This window comes from Lates calcarifer, unplaced genomic scaffold (assembly GCF_001640805.2).
Source record: "Lates calcarifer isolate ASB-BC8 unplaced genomic scaffold, TLL_Latcal_v3 _unitig_1648_quiver_2512, whole genome shotgun sequence".
Lineage (NCBI taxonomy): Eukaryota > Metazoa > Chordata > Actinopteri > Centropomidae > Lates > Lates calcarifer.
In genome coordinates, this window is record NW_026115668.1 from 1 (window position 1) to 9,289 (window position 9,289).

Below are 9,289 nucleotides of genomic sequence, written 5' to 3' on the forward strand. Positions count from 1 at the left end.
CATTTTTCATACTTACTATACTATGACATTTTTTGACCATTGTTATATACTATGACATTTTTGTTTTTGACCTTACTATACTATGACATTTTTTGACCATTTTTTTTTTTGACACCTACTATACTATGACATTTTTTGGTGGTTTTGACACCTTACTATACTATGAAATGTTTTGACACATTTTGATGCTTGACTACTATGACATTTACTGACGATTTTTGATGCCTTACTAGATGTAAAGTTGTTAATTACCTGGAGGCCTCTGGTCTGTCCTGGTCTCAAAGAATTTCTTAATTGTACAAAGACTCTCTTTGATCATGGACGATGTGATTGTCGACTTAACCGGCAGGAAATCAAAGAGAAACATACAAATGAACATTATCAATACACTACTGCCTCTCCCTCATCAACAGTTTAACCATGAAAACATAACTGTTATACACTGTAAAGATATTTTTAAAATCACCCTTTGACCAACCATTAAAATGAACACACTAATGAACACCCCCTCCAATATTTTATTTGTAGACTTGATATTGTTTTGTACAGTGTAGTCTAGTGTGTCTACTTTTACCATTACATATTACTTTTCTTATCACATAAGACATCTATATTTACAGATTACTGTTGCAAACTACAGCTAGTAACAGATTACTTTGACTATTACATGTTACTTATTGCTTAATTACTTTAACATTACTTCTATTGATACAGATTACTAAACATTATTTTTTATATAGCAGATTACTTCTACTATAACACTTTTCTGATAATCTGAATACTGAACATAAACAGTTTAATGTCCGTGCTCTGTGTTGGACATTTGATGAAAAGCTGTGAATCACCTGGAGGCCTCTGTCCTGGTCTCGAAGAACTTCTTTGCTGTATGAAGACTCTGATCGTGGACTCCGTCTCTGTGATCACGGACAATGTCTCTGAGATTATGGACAAAGTCTCTGTGATCATGGACAATGTCTTTGTGATCGTGGACGATGTCTCTGAGATCCTAGACGCTGTCTCTTTGACCATTGACAATGTCTTCATGATCGCGGGCAGTGCCGTCAAATCGGTGACCCCCGTCTCCGCCGATTCTATCGCAAGGTCTCTACGAAGCATGGGACAATGTCTCTGATCATGGACAACGTCTCTCTCGTCTTTGACAAGGTCTCTGCGATCATAGACGACGTCTCTGATCGTGGACGATGTCTCCCTCATCCTCAACAATGTCTCTCCGATCATGGACCATGTCTCTGCGATCATGGACGAAGTGGTGACACCTGGAGGAAATCAAGGAGAAACATACAAAGGAAAATGATCAAATACTCTACTACCTATTCTTCATCAACACTAACCATGAAAACACAGAGAAATACATAAATAAGTGTAGAACTGATTGTTAAAGATATTTTTAAAATCACCCTTTGACCAGCCGTTAAAATTAACACACTAATGAACAACTCACTCCAATATTTTATTTGTAGACTTGATATTGTTTTGTACAGTGTAGTCTAGTGTGTCTAGCACATACACAGCACAACACAACATAATTAAGAATTTCTGATCATGCACAATCAAACTGAAGTTAAAATATTTTTTCAATCCCCTTTTGACTGATCCTTAACAATAACATTTGACATTTTCACATCTGTTGTGGATTACTATTACTTCTGCATTGCTTTTATATCACAGATTACTTTTACTGTTACCTCTAATATTGGATTACTTTTACCATTACATAATACTTTTCTTATCACATATTACTTTTATATTCACAGATTACTGTTGCAAACCACAGCTAGTAACAGATTACTTTGACTATTCCATCTTACTTTTAGCTTAATTACTTTACTATTACTTCTATTGATACAGATTACTAAACATTATTTTTTATATAGCAGATTACTTCTACTATAACACTTTTCTGATAAACTGAATACTGAACATAAACCGCTTAATGTCAGTGCTCTGTGTTGGACAGTTGATGTAAAGCGGTTTGTTAATTACCTGGAGGCCTCTGTCCTGGTCTCGAAGAACTTCTTCACTGTATGAAGACTCTGATCGTGGACTACGTCTCTGTGATCGCGGACAATGTCTCTGAGATTATGGACAAAGTCTCTGTGATCATGGACAATGTCTTTGTGATCGTGGACGATGTCTCTGAGATCCTAGACGCTGTCTCTTTGACCATTGACAATGTCTTCATGATCGCGGGCAGTGCCGTCAAATCGGTGACCCCCGTCTCCGCCGATTCTATCGCAAGGTCTCTACGAAGCATGGGACAATGTCTCTGATCATGGACAACGTCTCTCTCGTCTTTGACAAGGTCTCTGCGATCATAGACGACGTCTCTGATCGTGGACGATGTCTCCCTCATCCTCAACAATGTCTCACCGATCATGGACCATGTCTCTGCGATCATGGACGAAGTGGTGACACCTGGAGGAAATCAAGGAGAAACATACAAAGGAAAATGATCAAATACTCTACTACCTATTCTTCATCAACACTAACCATGAAAACACAGACAAATACATAAATAAGTGTTGAACTGATTGTTAAAGATATTTTTAAAATCACCCTTTGACCAACCGTTAAAATTAACCCATTAATGAACAACTCACTCCAATATTTTATTTGTAGACTTGATATTGTTTTGTACAGTGTAGTCTAGTGTGTCTAGCACATACACAGCACAACACAACATAATTAAGAATTTCTGATCATGTACAATCAAACTGAAGTTAAGATATTTTTCAATCCCCTTTTGACTGATCCTTAACAATAACATTTGACATTTTCACATCTGTTGTGGATTACTATTACTTCTGCATTGCTTTTATATCACAGATTACTTTTACTGTTACCTCTAATATTGGATTACTTTTACCATTACATAATACTTTTCTTATCACATATTACTTTTATATTCACAGATTACTGTTGCAAACCACAGCTAGTAACAGATTACTTTGACTATTCCATCTTACTTTTAGCTTAATTACTTTACTATTACTTCTATTGATACAGATTACTAAACATTATTTTTTATATAGCAGATTACTTCTACTATAACACTTTTCTGATAAACTGAATACTGAACATAAACCGCTTAATGTCAGTGCTCTGTGTTGGACAGTTGATGTAAAGCGGTTTGTTAATTACCTGGAGGCCTCTGTCCTGGTCTCGAAGAACTTCTTCACTGTATGAAGACTCTGATCGTGGACTACGTCTCTGTGATCGCGGACAATGTCTCTGAGATTATGGACAAAGTCTCTGTGATCATGGACAATGTCTTTGTGATCGTGGACGATGTCTCTGAGATCCTAGACGCTGTCTCTTTGACCATTGACAATGTCTTCATGATCGCGGGCAGTGCCGTCAAATCGGTGACCCCCGTCTCCGCCGATTCTATCGCAAGGTCTCTACGAAGCATGGGACAATGTCTCTGATCATGGACAACGTCTCTCTCGTCTTTGACAAGGTCTCTGCGATCATAGACGACGTCTCTGATCGTGGACGATGTCTCCCTCATCCTCAACAATGTCTCACCGATCATGGACCATGTCTCTGCGATCATGGACGAAGTGGTGACACCTGGAGGAAATCAAGGAGAAACATACAAAGGAAAATGATCAAATACTCTACTACCTATTCTTCATCAACACTAACCATGAAAACACAGACAAATACATAAATAAGTGTTGAACTGATTGTTAAAGATATTTTTAAAATCACCCTTTGACCAACCGTTAAAATTAACCCATTAATGAACAACTCACTCCAATATTTTATTTGTAGACTTGATATTGTTTTGTACAGTGTAGTCTAGTGTGTCTAGCACATGCACAGCACAACACAACATAATTAAGAATTTCTGATCATGTACAATCAAACTGAAGTTAAGATATTTTTCAATCCCCTTTTGACTGATCCTTAACAATAACATTTGACATTTTCACATCTATTGTGGATTACTATTACTTCTGCATTGCTTTTATATCACAGACTACTTTTACTGTTACGTCTAATATTAGATTGCTTTTACCATTACATATTACTTTTCTTATCACATATTACTTTTATATTCACAGATTACTGTTGCAAACCACAGCTAGTAACAGATTAGTTTGACTATTACATCTTACTTTTTGCTTAATTACTTTACTATTACTTCAAATGATACAGATTACTAAACATTATTTTTTATATAGCAGATTACTTCTATTATAACACTTTTCTGATAAACTGAATACTGAACATAAACAGTTTAATGTCAGTGTTCTGTGTTGGACAGTTGATGTAAAGCTGTTTGTTAATTACCTGGAGGCCTCTGTCCTGGTCTTGAAGAACTTCTTCACTGTATGAAGACTCTGATCGTGGACTACGTCTCTGTGATCGCGGACAATGTCTCTGAGATTATGGACAAAGTCTCTGTGATCATGGACAGTGTCTTTGTGATCGTGGACGATGTCTCTGAGATCCTAGACGCTGTCTCTTTGACCATTGACAATGTCTCCATGATCGCGGGCAGTGCCGTCAAATCGGTGACCCCCGTCTCCGCCGATTCTATCGCAAGGTCTCTACGAAGCATGGGACAATGTCTCTGATCATGGACAACGTCTCTCTCATCTTTGACAAGGTCTCTGTGATCACAGACGACGTCTCTGATCGTGGACGATGTCTCCCTCATCCTCAACAATGTCTCTCCGATCATGGACCATGTCTCTGCGATCATGGACGAAGTCGTGGATGAAGTGGTGACACCTGGAGGAAATCAAAGAGAAACATACAAAGGAAAATGATCAATACTCTACTACCTATTCCTCATCAACAGTTTAACCATGAACACACAGAGAAATATTCAACATTACAGGTGAACCACAACATTTAACAAACATTAGAGGCTGCTTCAGAAAATCAACAGTTGACTGTCATCACCTCCTGAAGAACCAACAACAACAAATATTTGGGAAAAAGTCAAATGAATATTAATTGTGTGTCTATCAACTAATCACTGAAGCAATCATGTTACTTCTCCAGTTCAACCTCAGTTAGAAGCTAGAAACCCATATGTAGACATTTCAGAGTTTTATTAAGAATAGTGTTAGAATCTCGCCTTGTTCTCGTGGAGCTAATATTGTGTATCTAGAGTATTATCACACCCCAATAGATATGAATCATTGTAGCTGAAACAGAACATTCTCCAACATTAGAGGTTTGTATTGTGTACTGTCACATATGACAAGAAAAAGCGTCACGTCCTCAAGAACCAACAACAACAGTAACTAAAATGTTTGAAGCTCAAACTTGTGGATGAACACAGAGTTAAAATTTAGTTTTCAAGCTTGAATTTAACATTTAACTGAGCTCAATCAAGTATTAAGACACCACAACCAGAATTTCTCACTGGGTCAGTAGATAGCTATGGACAGATGACTGTCCCAAATCTACAGAGACAAGCAAAAATGACAAACAAAAAACTGAGACGCAAACCAGTCACAACGAAACAAAAAAGCTAGAGATGCAATAAGAACGACCACAAAGAGACAAAGAAGCATAAATACATGTAAAATAGCCAGGTAAATACGCAAAATGATGCAATAAGACCACAAACGGACACAAAATGATCGAAATGACACAGTAATCCGACAAACAGACAACTAAATGGTTATAGTGACTCAGCACGTTGCCCACAACTCATGTCAGGGACGCTACAGTCATAGAAACACAAACACACTTTAACCCAGATAAATAAAAACGACTACAAAACCCCAAATCACCATTAAACGATAGGGCTAATGCTAACGCTCGCGGCTAATGTTATCGCTAACATCCAGGTGTACAGCAGCCAGGTACAGACACAATATAATACAATATGACCACAAACAGACACACAACGATGACAATGACATGATAGACCGCTATAAAGTGAGTTACAATGACCAGGATGGAACAAGAAGTTACAAAGAGGTGCAATGTTATTAAGTGACCGTAAACAAATACAACAGGGCATTTAAACAGACATCAAGAGCTCTTATTTTTTTCATCCGTTCACGCTGAGCGTCCACAACTCGTGTCGGGGGACGCCTCAGAAACACAAACACACTTTTACCCACACGATACAAATGACTGAAACGGGAATAAGGTCAAAAATGTCTCTAAAAGAGAAGGCTATTGCTAACGCACGCCGCTAACGCTAGCCGCTAGCTAGTTCGCTCCTTGGCTTTACCTTCATGCCGCAGGTATGTTCAGCGTCCAGCCCCACTTGCGTCGGACAAAAAAGCTGCAAAGGTTGTTTTTAGTATCCAGGTTTCTTCGGTGATTAAGTGTTCTCACTCCACTAACAAACCGAGCCAAGGCCTCAGGCGTTGGTTTTAATCTGTACCTCTCTACGCTCCGCCACAGGAAGTCATGACTGATGACGACACGTGACGTAGCCAATGCCAATTCGTCAGTTGATTCTGTTCCGCCCAGCAACCGCATCTGATTGGTCTTCTAATAAATCCACGGGAAAGAAGGATACCAATAAGGTGTGGACATGGATGTATAATACAACTACTACTACTAATAATAATAATAAAAATACATCCATGGATAATAAATGTGGACTGCCTTTTGATTCAGAATCTTAACCAGACGGTATATTAATGAGTAAAATCCAAACGTACCTCAAAAGGTTAATAAATCTGTGCAACGCAGCAGATAAAGAACAGTCTACCAGTTATCACCTGGATCCTTAAAAAAAGGAAAAGTACTTTATTAGACTCTTTAACTAATTTAACTACAACTCTTTATTTAGATCATTTGCAAAATGCCATTAAAATGCTAAAGAAAACTGTACAAATGAAAGAAAAAATCAAGATGAGCAAAGACAGTGAAATTTGAAAAGTGTCAAATATGTAAAACTGAGTTAATATCTTAAACTCAGTTAATATCTTTGTAGGGAAATGTGTCTGAGAACAATCCAAACGTCTGTTTCTCTGCACTCCTGTGGGCTGCCTGTTGATATCATTACCATGTGCATGAAATCTTGAATAAGTTAGTTTTGGATTGCGATATTATGATTTATTGAAACTGACTTATGAAAGATTGCTGGTTTTGAATCAGAGCAGAGAAAGTGAGTAATGTCAGGAATAAAAGGCACATCTCCCACTCTAAGATCTGCAGCATGATTTTTTCCTTTGCAGCTTGAGCTGGATTTAGTGTTTATATCACAACCATGTGTGTATGAATCCTTTTCAATGTACTGATTTTTCTACAGTTTGTGTCTCAGACAAAACCATTTAGAAGTTTCCCCTTCTCCCTGTAGAGGTCATGACTTGTTTAAAGTATCTTAATCTAATTGACAAAGGGTGCTGAGGCTTGAGTTTGGAAATCCACTGTAATCCCACTTATGCTGCTTTTACAGAAAACCTGGTCACAGTCGATGTGTTCAGAGGTGGAGGCTCTTTGCTGTAATTCAGTTTGGAGCCCTGCAGGCAGCGGCAGCCGGCGTGGGCTGCAGATCAGCACAGGTTTGTGGCACCAGCTCCAGACAGAGGCCAGCCAGACATCAAAAGAGAGTGAACCCAGGTCCCGCTGGGAGACTAATCTGGGATTAGCCTGCTGCTATCGTGGGGCTATGGGGACAAACAAAATGGAAATAAAAAAACGATGAAGAAGAGTTTTGACCTAAACAAGCAACAAACAAAATCCACTTGTAAAAACATTGATCCATTTTGATAATTAAAGTCATTTGTCAAGCAAAAAAGATTAGATATTCTCTAGTTCCAGCTCCTCAAATGTTACGATTTGCTTCTTCTTTTTGTTTTATATCACTGTAGATTTAATGCCTCCTGGTTTGGACTGTTGGTTGGATAAAATAAACAACTTTAAGACGTCATCTTGGGCCCTAGCGACATGATTGGAATTTTTTTTACTATTTTCTGATACTGACAAGTGATTAAATTTTATCTATCGCTGTGTAGCCAATTTGCATCAACAGCTGTTTACTACTGTTGTTTGTTTTGTTGCATCCACACCCATGCAGATGACAGGTTATTTCTAGATATGTTACAGTATGGATCGTTGCACTCAGCCGTTAAGTTCTCTGCGTCTTGCTTTGCTTGCTGCCTTGGTGTTTTTGTTTTTTTTATATGGGTTGTGCCAACAGCCCCACACAGGATGTTGTGTGCAGTCACCCCACACCTTCTGCTAAACACAGGAAATGGTTAAATGAGTTCATTCTCGTGCCATCATCAATAAACTGAGACCTGCAGATTGCTGCAGACAGGAAAATAATCCATCTCACAAATAGCTCAGTGTTTGAGAGTTAAATTATCTCTGGTGTAATTTTTCATCTGTATGATGTAACTCTGTCAGGGTGGAGTCACAGGAACTCTCTCCAAACAAAAACGCGTTGGTAAATATTCCCTGAGCAGTGAGAGACTGACTGCAGCAGCAGCACTCTGAAAACCACTGCAGTCTGATGCTGCAGTGGTTTTGGACTAAGACCAGTTGGACCAGTAAATCTGTTAGACTGGACTTGATTCTGCACAGTCAGTGTTTACTTAATTAGCCACGTTTATGCAGCATAAGATGAAGCAAAAAATAACATTAATATGGTTTCACTTCAGTTTATTCGCTTGTTTAAATGGTCCAAAACAGCAGAAACACACAACTTTTCAGCAGAGGAGTAAAGAAGCCCAGAGATTATTGAGAGGTGTTTTAATGGGATGTTAAAATGTTTCCTTCAGAGGAATGGTGCCTTTCACTCCAGGTGAAACAAGGATTTAAATTCATGAAGACTTCAAATCAGATCAGTGCAGGTTCGATAGCTGATGCCTGCTGAGTCAAAATTTGGCCTAAAACAACTGAGATCGTCATTTTCATAAAGACACCTGATCAATAATCACTTCTCTAATGTGTCCAGCATCAATTAATGCTCCAAACCTGAGAGATTAACGTTAGCGTGTGATGTATGTTTATACTTTTTCAGGTCATGTTTTGAGTGTCAGCTCTTAGCTGTGTTTTTGGATTTGGGAGTGGTGCTGGTGTTATAATGAAATCAGGGGCGTACTTATGGATGGATCATGTCAACAGCTCTTTTGTAAGCTTGCTTATTAATAGCATATGTAAATACTGCATTCCTAATAGGTTCAGGATTCAAGATCATCTGCCCTGCTTCACTTGCGACGTAGTTTAAAGCTGGAATGTGCGACTGTGCTGTTACTGTTGTTTACTTTAGGCAGGATGTGAAGTCACATCAAAAAAGGTAAAAAAAATACAAAAAAGACAAACAGAAAAGTCA

At 38.3% G+C, this 9,289-nt stretch overlaps 1 long non-coding RNA gene across 2 annotated transcripts; it reads right to left on the reverse strand.

Annotated features, from left to right (window-relative positions):
• Nucleotides 1–312: 312 nt before the first annotated feature.
• On the reverse strand, nucleotides 313–6,409 carry LOC127139573 (uncharacterized). Of its 2 annotated transcripts, XR_007809795.1 has the most exons (6): nucleotides 6,230–6,408; nucleotides 4,321–4,764; nucleotides 3,163–3,594; nucleotides 2,005–2,436; nucleotides 846–1,277; nucleotides 313–337 (listed from the first exon to the last, which is right to left on the reverse strand). It is a non-coding gene; the product is annotated as an uncharacterized LOC127139573 (long non-coding RNA). The 2 variants fall into 2 exon arrangements; XR_007809794.1 differs by lacking the exon at nucleotides 313–337 and having other exon boundaries at nucleotides 399–1,277; nucleotides 6,230–6,409.
• Between the last annotated feature and the right edge of the window lie 2,880 nt (nucleotides 6,410–9,289).